The sequence below is a fragment of the Dermacentor albipictus genome, chromosome 3, assembly GCF_038994185.2.
Source record: "Dermacentor albipictus isolate Rhodes 1998 colony chromosome 3, USDA_Dalb.pri_finalv2, whole genome shotgun sequence".
Taxonomy (NCBI): domain Eukaryota; kingdom Metazoa; phylum Arthropoda; class Arachnida; order Ixodida; family Ixodidae; genus Dermacentor; species Dermacentor albipictus.
This window is the reverse complement of record NC_091823.1, coordinates 160,829,791-160,846,358: the sequence shown is the minus strand read 5'-3', so window position 1 is coordinate 160,846,358 and position 16,568 is coordinate 160,829,791.

The window sequence follows — 16,568 nt, the reverse complement described above, 5'->3', positions numbered from 1 at the left end:
ACACCGAAAAGCAGTGGCGGAAACGTCACGGATGATTAAAAAATTATGCGGTTTTACGTGCCAAAACCAATTTCTGATTATGAGGCACGCCGTAGAGGAGGACTCCGGAAATTTCGACCCCCTGGGGTTCTTTAACGTGCACCTAAATCTATGTACAGGGGTGTTTTTCGCCCCCATCGAAATGTGGCCGCCATGGCCGGGATTCGATCCCGCGACCTCGTGCTCAGCAACCTAACACAATAGCCACTGAGCAATCACGGCGGGTACTGATGATTACCAAGGCGCTAGCAAAGGGAAGGGCGAGGATGTGAAAGGGGGAGGCCATCTCGACCGCACGTGCCGCTTTCAGCAACGAGAAGCAAGATAAGCGTCGAGTTGTTTTTGTTCGCTATTCAAACATGCCAAATGCAGAGCGGCGATAATGAAGAGAGTAGCTGCAGGCGAACGGTGTGCAGATTAGCGTGCTTCTCGGAAAAGCGATTAGGGCGGTGATAGCGAAAGCCAAGGAACGCATGTGGGACACAGTGGAGGAGACACACTTAGTGGTGATAATGAGCAGGATCATTGAGGTACTGCAAGGATGAGGGACAGCTATCGCGAAGCAAATAGCCGAAGGGGTCAGCGACCTACGTAGTGTTTCGAAGGAAGTGCCAGTCAGTGTGCATGGCGCCAGAAGTTGAAAGGCAAGGGTGCGTAATTGAAAGGACAGTCCTTGTAGTAAACAGGAAATTTGGATGCTAGCTGAGCGAAGGAATTTCACGTTCACTGACAATCAACTGCGAAGTGCACAGAGCAGGCCGCACAGGTGCGTTCATGCGTGACGGGATACATTTTAGTGAAAGTGTAACGAAACCGGTTGGACGTCGACTCGCGGTGTGGGCTGTAGCTTCTTTTTTTTCATTGCTGCACCCTTCATATCTGAACCTTTTCGCTAGTGCGAGAAACCTCGCGCAGTATCGTCTGTCCCTTGACCCTATGCTGTTTTCAAAGAGTTTCGTGGCCGTGTTTCCAAGAGTCACGCAACGCCGCTCACCTATTGGGTCATGAAGCGTGACATAGGGAAGAAGTTTTCACTGGGACCTACTTAATAAGGACGCCTAAAGCAGCGGGTTGTGACGCGAAATCCGACTAAGGGACGTCGGCTTCAAACTCGAGTGCAGTGGCTTGTGTTCACCATGGGTGGAGGTTCCACTTAGCCGAACTCATTGGAAGCGACAGGCTTTCTTAGATTTCCCCGCTTCCGAGGGTATTCCCTCCACTGCTTCTCGGAATGGCCAATTTCTATCAGTACCTCTTCTCATCTTGTGCGACACTCCAGGCACTGCTAACACAGTTGCTCGGGAAGTTTGTTTAGAAACGTGGGGAACCAGCGCACGAAAAGATTTTCCGCGACTCGCCACGAACCTTTGCCGGGAAAGCGCGGCCCAGTCTGCGTGACCTTGAGCAAGGAATTCACTGTTCTGACCGACGTGAGTCGCTTATCATTGGGAGTTGTAATCATTTAGGAATTTGATAATGTTCTGCTCCCTCAGGCTTTTGCTACTCGAATGCTGCGCCCTGCAGAGAACTACATTGCGAGTGGAACAGAGCCCTTTGCGGTTTCTGTTTTCACTGCATAATTTCAACGTGTGCAAGTACGGTGCGAAATTCGTCATGCACACGGTGACAACACGGTCAGTTCCTGATTGAGGTTTCGCGAAACTTTGGGTCTGCTGACGCACTCGACACTCTTCATGCAGCACAACAGAGGACATTTTGTTGCACTATTTAAAAGAGAGGCTGGACGCCTTGGCGCATGCTATTTCGCGCGGCCCGCTATCTCACATAGTCATGGACGAAGGCGATTGGCTGGAGCCAGAAGTCGCCGACGCGTCCACATGCGTAAGCGGAAGGACGAGTTGAGGACGGGTTTCCTTTCGGGTTTCCCTTTTCTGAGGTGATTGCGATAAAACAGGTTTTCGGTGGTGTACAGCTGGGCGGTAATGAGACTTCTCCCTCAGTGTAAGCAAGCTTTGTTTTTGCGTGCAGTTTCTGTGTAGTTTCTGGAACATCTGGGGCTTCTTCCAATCGTGAGCGCTGAAGGAACCATGTCATGGTAAAGATTTCAGTAGTCATAGCAATTCCTGCAATGAAGAAACTTTTTTTCCTCCCTTATGAGTGTTGTCTGCCGCGTCTCTATTTATTTATTTATTTATTTAGGCATTACAGACGGCAGTGGAACATGCTGAAAAACATACAATACAGGCTTTGCTATCGAAATAGAATCTGCGCTGAACTGATGAGAATGTATAACTTAGAGCAGGAAGAGCAACATAGTCAAGGAATTACGCGAAAACGACTCAAATACACACTTGGTGTACACACGTGTCTAAAGTATTCTGGAATATGGGAATAATGAACAGCCGATGTGACACATACCGGAAGGTGGTTCCAGTCCTGCGAGCTCCGGGGTACAAATTATTGATAGCCTGTTTGCTTAAAGGGAAGCTGAAGAGTCTGTCGAATTCAATAAGACGCTCGTATACGGATGCGGGAACCTTACAAACCATGAAGGTAAAATTTTGGAGGGGATTTTTCACTTAGGAGCGATGCAATCATCTCGTTAAAATTGTGCTGTAGCTCCGCCCCCCGTCGAGCGCCGCGCGCTGCTGCTGACGCTGACGATGCGACTGGAGACCGGAAACCGCGGCGTAGTGACGTCAACACTGGTGTTCCGCTCCTTTGCAGTCTCCGCGACCGTGCCTGACCGCGCTTATTTCTGCGTGCGTGCCGTCCTAATCTGCTTCGCTCGACCCTACATTCCTTTGTTTGTGTGTATATAGGAGTGGTAGTTGACGTGCGCAGAAATAATTGAACTTGTAGGCCGATCATGCCGGCGTTCTGTGCAGCCTACGCTAGCGCAAAGAGCAGCAGCCGCGACGATGTTTCGATGTTCCATTAGTTCCTGCAAGACAAGAAGCTTTCAGCTAAGTGGGAGGCTGCTGTTAAGCGAAACGACTTCAAGCGCTCAAGAGCAACAGTGTTGTGCTCCAACCACTTCCGTGACGATTGCTTCCAGAGTTTATCAATAATGCGTGCTTTGGGTTCTCCTAAAAAAAATAGCACGCTGAACAGAAGGTGCATGTTTATCTCCCACCCTTGACGCAGGTTTCATCGCCAAGCGCCGCGAATTTTCTATTCGCACGTGTGTTGTGAAACAGCCTGCATGCAGCTAACATAACGCAGAGCAAGCGTAAAGTTTGCATGTGTTGGAAAGCCTGCTCACGCCAGGACGCTGCGCTCGCCATTTTCTAGCACACATAGAGAAACCGACCATCTCGCGTAGCTGACGGAATTCGCCGGTTACGAGTAGCGTGCGGATGGCACGCCCAGGAAGGTTCTATACTACACGTCCTACAACAGCCGGTAAACTTTTCGCGCTTTAAACCATCTGTGTAGATTGCCGACAGCTTTGGGGCAGCGCACAAATGCCGAAGATTGCATCACCGCTTACGGTCTACGAGGAGGCATGCAGGGACATAACACTACAGTTGTTTGCCCGGAAACGTACTCACTGGAACGATGAATGCAGCTTAGCGAAAAACATACTCGCCAAAGAACATTTCCAACACAAGGAGATGCTAACACTTCGCCTTCGTCAACGTGGAAAGCAGTGCTTGCACTAGCATATTTTGCTTCTTGAAGAGGCTGGCTCTTCGCACTCGGCTCGTACATGTAGTAAAGTATAAACCCCTTACAAGTGATCTTGCACACGACAGCGACAGCGCGACAAGCGAGGCGATGTCTGTCGCGTTCACTCGTCGCCTGCAAGCCGAACTCCACGCGAGCGACGGTTTGAGTGACGACTTCTCGGTATGAGGGCAGCAATATACGCGCCGAAACTAGCGTGACACATGCTTTATCAATTTAAGTTGATGTGTTCTACTGAAAAAAGGAGCATGAAATATTTCTGAAGGTCTTGCACTAGGTTCTTATTCTTGCACGTGTAAAATTCAATAGTTTACTTGTTCCGTCCGACAAACATTAGTATTTGAGCTATGTACAACCATTTCCGGCTTCGCACAATTGCCTAGTCGCTCATAGCATTTCCGGGTGACGAGCGACGAGTTCTAGATTTCTAGAAACGAGCGATCGAGCGACAACACCGAGCGATCTGTTCAAGCGACGGCCCGTTTTGTGGCTCGAAGCAGTCGCCCATCATTTTCGCGCGCAAGATGACTCTCGTGGAGTTTGGACTTAACGCCGAACTCCTCAGAGAAACGCAAGCTCTCGAAATTTTCCATGAACGTCTCAGCAAAACACCACCAAACTACCTTGAACCGTGCTTCGTGCGTAGCGGCAGCAGTCGGTCCGGACGAACACCATTGTTGACGTCACGAGGCGCCCGACCAATCACAGGCAAAAACGAGGCGCGCGAGCTGGGCGTGTCTGCTGCTGCACTTTTCGTCGAAATAAAATATGTTTGCGCTTTCATTCGCTCAATTTTGATGCGATATTCGAATTCATAGGGTTGAAAACCACGACGTACTTCTCTTCACTCATTTTTTTCTGGAAAAGCTTTCAGCTTCCCTTTAAGCACGTCATTATTCCTACTTTTTGTGCATGACCGAGACGAGCTGAAATGTATGATGGATGAAGAATAAGCTCATTGTGCAGGGCGAGACTGTAGCATATTCTGTGAAAGAGACATAGGCGAGAAAGCTTGCGGCGATAGGCGAGGGAAGCAAGCTGTGGAGGCTGTTTTATTAAAGTAATGCAGCCAGTACGACTGTAGTTTCCGAGAACGGAGCGACATACGTATAATGCAAAAGCATTATACGCCTATTGCGCGAAAGTCCGCCGGCGTTGGCATGACCAAAACACGGTACCAAGACGATCCATGGCGCAAGAGTAAAAACACATACAAATGCTTGCACTGACGCTACACTGTTGGAGTTGTGTACCGCATGGTACACAGTTCCTGGCCACGTCCTAGCGGCGGTTCGTCCACTCCAATCTGAACGACCTCTTCCGCGTTTCGCACGCTTCGTCGCTTCGATGCGCCTCGCTCGAAGCTTAGCGACACCACCTTGAACGACTGAGGTGCGTTGCGGCAGCACCTGTACCTTCCATCACATGATGAAAAACTGCTCTCCCAGGTCACGGGCCGTGTATCACCTCGACGCGGAACACGTTCTACCCACGCTACACCGCGGCGCCTACAAGCCAGCAAACGCGACGCTGCTCCAAGAGTGATATCCCTCCCTTCTCTATTCTACCGTCAAGTCTCTGTGGCGTCAGCTCTGACAACTCAGACATCGGAGGCCGTGAACAATAGTCGCGCGGCACGGATAAAGCAGATGGACTGACACCACCATCCGGCGACACGAGTCCTGGTGGTGTCTCGCATCAACCATTTGATCTCATACTTCTCCTCACTCACGCCCGCATTGCAGCTCACCAAGCAGCATGAATGGGATGCTGCTGCTCCGACTTTCACATATTTTCGCCAACCCGCGCCAGTGCCGCCATCAAGCGTCGTCCGACTTTGCCTTCCTAGCCTCTTCGAGCGCCACTCGCGTCCAAGGACATTAACCTTTGTAAGACCCAAGCTCCGGCCGGCGTGAACGAGACCCTCTTGTCGTGACACGGGCGATGTCATACGCAGACATCCGAATCTTGCGACATTGATCGCATGTCGAACAAAGCCAGCCAATAAGTAAACAGGCTGAATCCACCGAGGCTCACGTATACGCGAAAGCCTCACGATCAAGCTTCCGCCTTGTCCTGTGGGCCACTGACAACACGCGTTCCTCGTTTGTTGCACATGACCTACATGTACTGCTACAGAGGCTTCTGCCTTCGCACTCTCCGTGCAAACATGTTCTATACCATTCGTGCTCAGCACCACTCGCACCTTCGTCCACGGAGAGTGCGCTCCGTGGACGAGGGTGACCATTCCGCCTGGGCTGCCCTGTAGTTCCCATTGACGCTGCAATGCTGGGATGGTACGGTCTGCGTGTTCAACCGGCGGCTTGGTGCGGGCTGCCAAAAAACGAGAAAAATAATGCAAGAACTGCACTGGAGTTGTCTTACTATGTGCAAGTATACCTCCCTTTTAGTTGGCTCCCCCTAAATTTGGTTTGGCCCACACCTAAACGTAATGTTGGCCAACCTCCAAATTTAAATATGGTCATCCGTAAATTTCAAGTGGGCCCATGCCGGAATTTCATTTACCACACGCATGAATTTCACGTTGGCACGCTCAGGAGTTTCAGTTGGGCCACACCTAATTTTCAAGGTGGCCTAACTCGCAATTGTAACTTGGCGAATTCCAAAATTTCACTTGGCGCACCCCAAGTTTAGTTTGGCCCACCCCTAAATTTCAAGTTGGCCTAACCCCAAATTTAGGTTTCCCCACGCCCGAATTTTAACTTGCCACCCCCCAAATTTACGTCAGCCCTCCCCCGAGGTTCAGCTGGACGACCTTGACTGTTGAAGATGGCCCACCCCCAAATTTCAGTTGGCCCATCCCCAAAATTCCCTTGGTCAACCCTTACTATAGGCTTCCCCATCAATTTTTATGAATCCTATCTATCCCAGTGGGAATTCGTTCTGATCAGTTTCATTTTTATTTGGGTTTGATTGTTCTGTATTGACTATAAAGCTTCAAAGCGTCTACATCTACGCATTTTTTGTGCAGCTACAAGGCATTTCGCGTGACGGGATGGGTTACTCGCCAAGGAGTGCTTACGCATTCAATGCAGAAGTTAGCTGAAGATGGCTTGGCGCAGAATATATCTCCCGATGTTGCATGGCTCAGCAGTTCTTATAATGCGTGAGTATTCTTCGCCGAGCACCCCAGTCCCATCACGCGAAAAGTTAAACGCCTTGTATCTGCACAAAAATGCGTAGGTTGCAATGATAAAACATTTAATCACGATAGTATTAAAAATGTAGATTATTCGTACTTTTATAAGCACCAGCGACATATTGAAGCAAGAAAATCAAATGAAAAGAGAATACCCTGGAGATTTACGGTTCCTTAGAAAAAAGCATGGAGAAGCTTTTTGTAGGGGTGGGCGAATTGGAATTTCTGGTTGGGTGAAGTTAAACTTTCGAGGTCTTGCAGCTCGCCGCCATCACACAAATACAGGGCCCTTATTTTCGGAGGTTCCTTTAAACCTCTGCATTTAGCTGCTTCACTTTTCGTCAGAACAGAAAGGAATGACACTAGCTTCCTTACGTTGCGTAATTTTGTTTGTTATTTATTTTCACGAGTGCTGTGGGAAGTTGTAAAGACATAAGAGCAGCTGAAAGTACTATCATCAGCTTCACTGTTTTTTGTAATCTATATCGCTAAAGTGAGGCTAACAGGTCGAATACTGTTCACACAGTTTTTATCTGCGCCTTTTGCCACATCTACCCTGCTGAGAAATTCCTTTTTAACTGTGCTGCACTCTCCTGTTCTAATTAGGTCACATGGAAATTGATGGTACCAAACAAATTACTCTTTTGTTGCACTTGTGCCACACAGTAGATGTATGGCATAACACCACCATATAACAGATACCTATGAAGGCCTCACAATTTTTTTAAGGCACCAAAATAAGAATGACGATAAAACCAAGCGCAAGCATGACGCAAACTTTACTGAACACACTCAAATAGTTCATTCCACAATTCTGGTCAGCGCCTTCCCACACGTTTGTCCTGGAACAGTGGCATCTCCACCAAACTGTGGCAGCAACTGTCACTTTATGATTTACACCCTTGCCTAAGCTCTGGGCAACACAGGAGGCCTGCTCATGTATACTTTCATGGAGCAGCCATTAGAGAGAGAGTACAATGAATACAGAGGACAACTTTATCAGCCATTCCACTCTGTAAAGGTGGACGACCAGCGAAGCTTTTTAGCACAAAAGACGGAGGTGACCTGGAATATTGAACAAAGATACGGACATACTTATTTTCATAATCTGTAGTCATCGTGGCAATATAGGTACGCAGACACATTGGCGTATCACCTCTGTTATTAAATGTATCCGTCATGTCAGACAATGAATGGCTCACACCCCTTAATCAATGGCTCATATCCCCGTAGACGCGGTCTCCCAATTACGACGACAGAAGTGAATTCTACTCTGGAATGATGAGCACCAATAGAGCCAGCTGTGGAAGACGACGACGCTCGCGCCATTGCTGACAATGAAAGTTGATGGAGTGATGACGAAACATATTTTCGAAAACATATGTTGTTACCCGTGCGCATGGAACCTTTTTCGGTCCCACGTGTGGCAAGAATAGTTCAAGGGCGCGTTAAAGGTTTCCAAGCCCACAGAGGTATGTGCCATTCAGCTTGGACCCTTTCTGCACATCACCAGGATCGGCCAACATGATGATTTCTTTCTGTTGCCGGACGTCGAAAAAACTGGAATATTAGTCATGTACAGCTTTTGCTATGAAACAAGAGTAACTGTTTTTGCATTATGTTATAGATGCTTACAGCAGCAGCACTATATCTGAATCTTCAAAACTGACAGCAGGAGCAGAGCATGCGGTAGTGAATATGGTTGCAGTACTACTGTCGGTGTGAATTGACCGTAATCATCTGGGGGAGTCGGCGCGATTTAACACGCCATGCTCACTGACATGTCTCGTGAACCCGTGCTGCTTATTTGACGGCTATAGACTAGGCCAGACAAGGCTAGATGAGAAGCCCTGTGCTAGTCCTGGTTGTCAACAGTGATGGCGCCTTGCCAAGCAATGTCGTCAGGTGATATCAATTGTGAAAGTGGGTGGGACCCAGACCAGCACAATAAAGCATCTGTAGATGTTGCTGGACACAGTGCCGACACGTCTGATGTTCTTATGTTCGCAATACCACCTGCTTGTGCCTCTTATGCAGCCATGCACTTTTTCAAATGGCCATGTTTACCTGTTTGGTGCCATAATCCTGTATTGACATTTTCTTTGTCATGACACCTTGGTTGGCAAACAGCCTCTTGAACCTGTTGTAGAAGTGTGTGCCTGGGGGAAGTAGTCGCAGTGGAGCTGGATCATGAGGATAACCCTAAATGAGAATGTATGGGTGTGCCTGGTTCAGTCTATTATTATCTTAGAAGAGAAAACTACACAATCAGTGCATTCTACCAGCACTAAGCTGCAGCGCTGAAACTTGGTGGATAACAAGGAAACTTGAATACCGGACCACGCAATGCGTGGTGGATAAGACTATGGCAGGTTTAACATGATGAGACAAGAATGCTACAGTACTTATTAGACAGCAAATGAGTGTAGTCAATATACTGGTTGAGAGTAACAGAAGTGGATTTGGACAGGCCATGCAATGGAAAGAGCAGATAATCGGCACTCTTAGTTTAACAGGATGTCTGCCATGGGTAGGGAAACATGGTCAGGGGCACCAGATGCCACCGTAGCGTGGTACTGTTAAGAAATCTACATGCATATTGGGGAATCGGCTAACACAAAGCAGGATAGCTAGAGATCACTGTTACGGAAAAAGGTTCCCGCAGAAGAGAACCCACTGCTTGTACAAAAATATCGGAAATGTGGGTTTTCAGGGTGCCCGAAGGTTATCACAACTCTGTTGTTTTTCCTTTGTTTGAATATTTTTTGACTGTACAGTACCTTGCACCATCAGCTCCCTGCACGTCATCCTCTTTTATTGTTTCCAGTATTTTAAACGTCACACTCTTTGCCGCTTCTCCAGGACATGGAATGTGCCGTCGTTTTCCTGCCATACATAGGTTGTGATAACTTGGGTCACTGGGTACGTACACATCTACTGCTGGTTGTTGTATGGCGTAGTATGTTGTATGGTAACCTAGGCACAGGGTATGTGCAACTGGGTATGTGCTCATTCTTGGCTGATCCCCTATAATGGATGTGCTAGTGAGACACACGGTGTATGAAGCCTTAAATACAGTGAGTTATTTATGTATTTGTCTGCGGGTACACCTGCCATTGCATGCTCACTCACGTTGCCTAGCTGCAGACCTGCTAAAAATTACTCGCCATGAGTTTGAGCACATGCTGGAACTAGGAATCGTGCATCAATTGGCCACAGACCACTACAGACCAACTTGGCCACAGAACACCTGCATAAACTTAGACAAGGGAAGCTGTACCTTCCACAGTGCAACGGAAATAAGAGTAGTGGTGGCGTTGTGAACTAAGCTATACGACCGAGAGATGGCGCTGACAAAACCAAAACTAATATCATAATCATTATGTGGTGAGCAATCCAGCCGCTGCGGTAGCGGCTGGTGTGGTTGGCCGCGCTGCTCGCTCGTTGGTTTTGGGCGTATTGTTACCGCTTTCCGGGCGGCAATCGTGTGTACGGTACTCCATCAAGACTAAAGATATCTTTATGATGTCACCAGGTAACCTAGAGGCCTCAACTGGCAAATAAACACTTGAAACAAGCAAGCTTACATTGTTTATTGGCAATGGTGATTGAAGCAGTGCATGCTTACAATTTTCGTAGAGGTTAGGTGGACTTAATGCTGTTCGTCACTAAGTTTACAGTACGCAGAAACACAGACACAAACTTATTCAGTGGAATTGAAAGCTGAAAGCGAACGAAGTTTTCTCATCGTGTTTGGCGAGTCGCTAAAGTAGGCAGAGCGAAGCTTCAGACAACAATACTTATGCCGGGCTACCTTCGTACTGGTAGTTACGTACAGTGCTGGTTGACATGTTTTATACTATATGTATATTGTCTGCGTTCGATGATTTCAGCTAGATTAAAAAAAGAGACATAAAAAGTGCTCGGCAAACATGTACTCTAAGCAAAATAGGCTCGAGCTGCAATATCACATTCTTTGCGTAACACATTGCAGGGAGGCCCGTAGTGTAGCGAAAAAAAAAACGTTAGGCTATATTTTACTGCACACATTGGCAGCTCTTGACACTTCTGCTGCCCATTTGTTGTTAAGGTGTGCGCAGAAGAGGCTTTGAAACATGTGGAATGCTGGCAAGGAACGTTATGGAGACAACAGTGCTAACAAGGACTTCTGGAAATATCCTGTGAATAAACAAGGACACTAAATAAAGAGTTAAGCAAGCACGATTAATGCTGACGGATCCTTGACAAATCCAATTTATGTTTTCATGCTGAAAAAACGTCTCGGTTTGTGTTTTCAAACAAGGCAAAGAGGTTGCAAGGAAACTCAGAAACAAAGCTCAGCAAGGAAAGCCTCAGCCTGCAGCCAACGTTTCAGCAAGCAAACATGTTTGTGAGGGTCGGGACGAAGACAAGTTCCTACACTGAGGCTTCCTTTGCCCGCCCACTGTTGATTGACTGAACGCTGAGCTGAACTTGCTCCGAGCATATTTCGAAAAAAAAGTGCTTTTTGGGGACACACTGTGCTCAGATTTAGCATCTGTTGTTTGAAGAGAAAGAAAAATTGTTTTTAGTGACTTGTCCGTTTGAGAAGTGTGGAATAGGATGGTTGTGTGTGCACACCTTTTCTAGCTATCTCTTACGATGCACGGCAAGCCTAGTTATTGATTTCATGCAAACTGTACATGAAACATTTGTAATTAATGAATTTCAAATAATGCGCGTATGTATATGTAATTCTAATCCTAACACTTGCCATCCTAGCATTCCATTGGATTTTGTCATGTCATTTAAATATCTTGCCGTACATATTACAAATAAACTAAAGTGGGCTATTAGGATAAACTACATCATAAACAATGTTAATCCTATGTTCCGGTACTTACCATGCAACTTTTTCAAAGCACCATCTACATTTAAGCTACAGCTTTACAAGACTCTAATGCGTTCAAAACTTCAACATGCATCCGTAATACGGGATCCCAGTAGCGTTACTTAAAGTAGTGAAATTAACTCTATTCGTTTCTTTCTAGTTATAACGGTACTGCGAGTATAACCTCAATGAAAAATAACCTAGCGCTTATTACCCTAGCTAACCGCGGTAATGCTGCCGTCGTTCGCTAGTTAACAAAAGTTTTAAACTAGAGATTTCGAAGACTCTAATACTCTCGAAACTTGAATATGCATTTGCAATATGGGAACCTCTTCGCGTAATCTTATTACTTCACTTGAACTAGTAAAAAATAGCTCTACTCGTTTCATTCTAATTATAACGGTATTGCGAGTATAACCTGAAGGAAAACTAACCAAGCACTTATTCCAGTAGCTAAACGTCGTAATGTCACCCGTCTTTCGCTATTTCACAAGAATTTTCCATCACATGGCACTTCACGTCCACTTCATATTGCGGTCTCAGTACATTTCAAACTGCGTGGACCATCACAGTAAGGTAAGAATTAATTCATGTTACACGAAGTCTTTCTTTAAATTTTAGATTTCGCGTACATCTCAGGAATGTAAGTACCTCCCCTCAAGTATCGTAGCCATCACCCATAACAAACATTTTACAAAGCTGTAGCTAACATTGTATAATCAGAATAATTATTATATGACCACAACTCACTGCGCTTGTTGGCTTGCTTTACTGTACTACTTTGTAACCACTCCCCTCTTTCGTGCTACATGGCCATGAGGGTATTTTAAATAAAAAAAATAAAATGAACAGTGACTGGCAGAGTTTCAGTTAACTTGTAGTAGCATTTCCTGAAGATTGCATTCGGTGCATTTGATTGTTTAAAATTCCTTGTATTCTCGTGTAACAAATTCTTGCGAGTGAGCATGTGACACCTGGTGGGAATGACCGTCAAGCTTATTTCCAAAGAGCAGATGACAGAGTTTGTGCATTAGCAAGCTTGCTAATTGTTTCTGTACTGGTCATCTTCGCTATAACGAATTGAAAAGAAACAAGTCGGCACTAAACATGTTATTTCTCCAGTTGTCATAAAATGCCCTTAAATTCAAGTAAGCTTGTATGTAAAATTTTAGGATTCCCGCTCGGTACGATACAAAATTGCAGGCTGCTTCTTCGTGCCTATGGTGTTACTATGGTGACCGTTGAGCTTCTTATGGATTGGCGTGGGCTCTCCTTTGTCTCTACTTTCTACTTCTACTAATCTCTACTTTGTCCGTGTGAAATGAAGCTATGACAAACGTGCAAGTAATTTTGAACCAATAGTTAGTCAAATAAATCAACAAACCATGGTTCTAGTTGAAGTGTTCAGAAACATACCTTGTGAGAACATTGGCTTCTTGATCTTGCTTCCAGTGGTGGAACATTCACTGATGTCTAGTATGCCCTGAGACAATAGAGTCCAAAGGATCAGCAAAAATCAGCAGCCTCTAGGACGCTGGAGTCAGAAGAAAAAAGATCCTCAATCACTAAGGTGTAAGTGTAAGTGACTTTGTGATCCATGTATGACTAAGAACAGTGCACTAAACACTCCATGACAGAAGAGCACACACACACAACACAGTTTTGTGCGCGCATTTTTTTTTAAATTTGTGCCTTTGTGTGGGCTGTGCATAGTGAAGCCTCAATTAGATGACAATTTTTTCTGCCAAATACTAGGTAATAAGCACAGTCATTACATTATGTCTCAAGTGCTGCTGACTAAATGATCTAACTATCAACGGCAGTACATTTTCCACCAATCTGCAGTGAATTTATCGCAGTGCATCCTTTGTGCAAAAACAGGCAAAACTATTTATTATTAACGTCAGACTCCGTGTTGGGAACTTAAGCATAGTGGCAAAATAACAAGAGCCTCGTTTGAAATGCCTTTAAAGAGCAATAACTTTAGGAATATGATTATTAATATTTTCTACTTTTAAGAAATGACTACAGGAATCAGTTTAATACACCTTGCACTCCAAGAAATCCGAAGTACAGGATGTGAAGCAGTGTTTTTTAATCTACGGTGCACACGCCCAGAGGCTGCAAAGTTAATCCGCTTTCGTGGGTAGCCTCCAAACAGACTGTGCTCAGCTACAGATATGAAATGTTACGCTAGCTAGCACATTTTTTTTTCAAGAAACACGACTTTATGTGGCCAGACGCGGCAGATCACTAACCATGGAAGTCATTGAGCCGTTATGCCACAAATACCGCCCCCAGCTGGTAAAATTCACCGTCTTTAAGTACTCTCGCTTTGCGGCAGCTATAGAACGTTGTATGCATAAACAGGCTGACACATTATTGTTCTCCGATTAAAACGAACCTGCGAGATGCTGCCCAAAGAAACGACCACACCGTACGCAAATATTACCTCTGTAAAATTCGAATCGATACACGGCTACTCGATACCAGTGGGCTACTGCTTGTCACACTTCAGTGATGCCTCAACGCCTTTACTCAAGTTATAAAGCACAGCCGTCCTAACCATAAGTCCAATAAAACAATGCTCTGCTTATTCGTAACACAATTGCATGTTACTTAGTTTCTTGGTTAATATATGTACATTTACAAACCAAATATTCAGTGGCGTTGAGCGCCGACCTAAGCAGAAAAATTCTGAATTGAAGTATACGACCAAATTACAGTAGCTCCACTTGCGCGCTTCATGCTGGAACGCGCCGCGGTTGATTTTTCATCCTCAGTGGTGACCGCTGGAGCTAGAGAGTGTGTGGGGCCTGACCTGGGCGCCACCATTGCACCTCCTCAAAAGTTCTTAAACGATCCTGTCCCTAAGCACTTAGGATCAAGTCACGTGAAGGATTTCGTACGACATGAAGACGCACGCCACGGCGCAAACCTCAATTGAGCGGGCAGGCTGGACAAGTTAGGACAAGAACAGGTATGGATGGCTCACAGTGACTTCAGCGGTGACTTTAACTAGAATCGAAACAAGCCATTTTTTAGTGTTTCTAATAATTCGGGGGCAAATATTACCAAAGGTTACAGCATTTAACTATTCGGTTTTAATTAGTCAATTTTATTCTGGAAAAGTGGCACACCACATCGTTTAAACGATATTAAGCAGCCATATTTTCATGCGTCTATCGGATTTCGTTGCATGTTTTGGTCACAGTGGTCGGAGTTGGCCGTCGGAGTCGCCCGTTCACATGTCGTTGGATCGCTCGCGTGTGAGAATGTGTCCTTTTTATGTCTGCAAGATGTATATTTTTCATTTCGGGCTTTGTTTTTGCACGTGAATGAACTGCAAGAATGCCCAGCTGCTGCTGCGCTCCCAACTGGAAGTCGAACTATGCAGGAGAAGCGAGCCTGCAAGTCCACATGTTTCGGAACTATACAAGGGCTTTTTACTAACTGAATGCGCGTTGTTACGGCTGAACGTATCCCGCACCCGCTGAATTGGCCTGCCTCCGTTGTCGGACCCTGAAACCTGATCATACTCCTTTTGTCGTATCGAAAACCCAAGGCGTTTACGTTTTAGGCATTCTAAAACACGTTCCCACATATCTTTAATTTTTTTCTTGCATTTCAGCTCTGCGAGTTGCAGTTTGTGACCAACGACTACGTTGAAACGTCAGACCACATGGACATCAAGTCGGGGAAGATCATTGAAGTGCCGGTGAATGTCTTCCGGCTGAAGCAGGATGCGGTACCGAGTGTGTTCCTGAATTGCCCGCAATACCTCGCTCGCAAAAATACATGCATTCGGGAGGTTCCGGAGGATAAAAGAAAATGTGTTCAGGACAAATCGCTCAGCATTGCCATGGAAGAATACATGGAAGAAAACAACAGCAAGATAAGCAGAACAACATTACAAACTTTTCAGAATTCCTTCATGCTCTGCCAAGCTCTAACACCTCACTGTTTTGGCCTCTGATCATCATTGACTCGAAGGTTGTATTCCTGGATTTGACAGTAGTTTAGGGCGCCTCTGTGCATTTATCAGTGATAGTTCGAGATACCATGAGTTTGGAAGCGTAATTTAGGGAAACGCACATTGTGGAATTGATGGGCTCAGTGTGCCTGCACAGTTGCAGGACTAAGGGACATTCTTCATCATGTTGAGTTTCTGCGTACTCCTCATTCTTCCAACAATGTTCAGTGAGCTCATCAACTGCTTGCAATCGTGATGGTACTGTTGGAGGATTTGATATGAAAAGATTAGCAGCATCTGTAACACGGATGGCACCTGGACACCGTGAAGATCGTAAAATCCCAAGAGGAGCTCATCCTTAACACTAGAGCACACTTCTGGTATTTGCAAGTCTCCTCTACAGCATTTCGCCTCACGCATACCGATTCCTGAGAGGCTCATTGAAGGTAAAGTTGCCACATCGTGAAACAATAAGACGTCTCTGCTTCGCTCAACGAGCTAGCCCAACCACAGAATAGCAGAACTCCTGTTTTCTGTCATATGGTACGAAGGTTGCTACCACAATGAAAGAACATCAAAAGATAGTATCTTTAATGATGGATAAAATGCACATTCAGTCATACTTTGATTTCAAAGCTGGAACAATAACAGGCGCAGCGGTCAACAGTGCAAGCCCGGCAAAAAGAGCGAATCTCCTTACGACTCAGTCTCGTTTCTAATCACAAGGATGCTGTGCATATTTTGCCGGTAGCTACTATTGATGCAAAATGCTTGCATGAATTTTTGCGAATTCTAGTTTTCAAGCTTGTGCATAGAGAGTTTAAAGTGATTGCTATCATTTCTGACAATAATCCTAACAACAGAAAACAATGTCG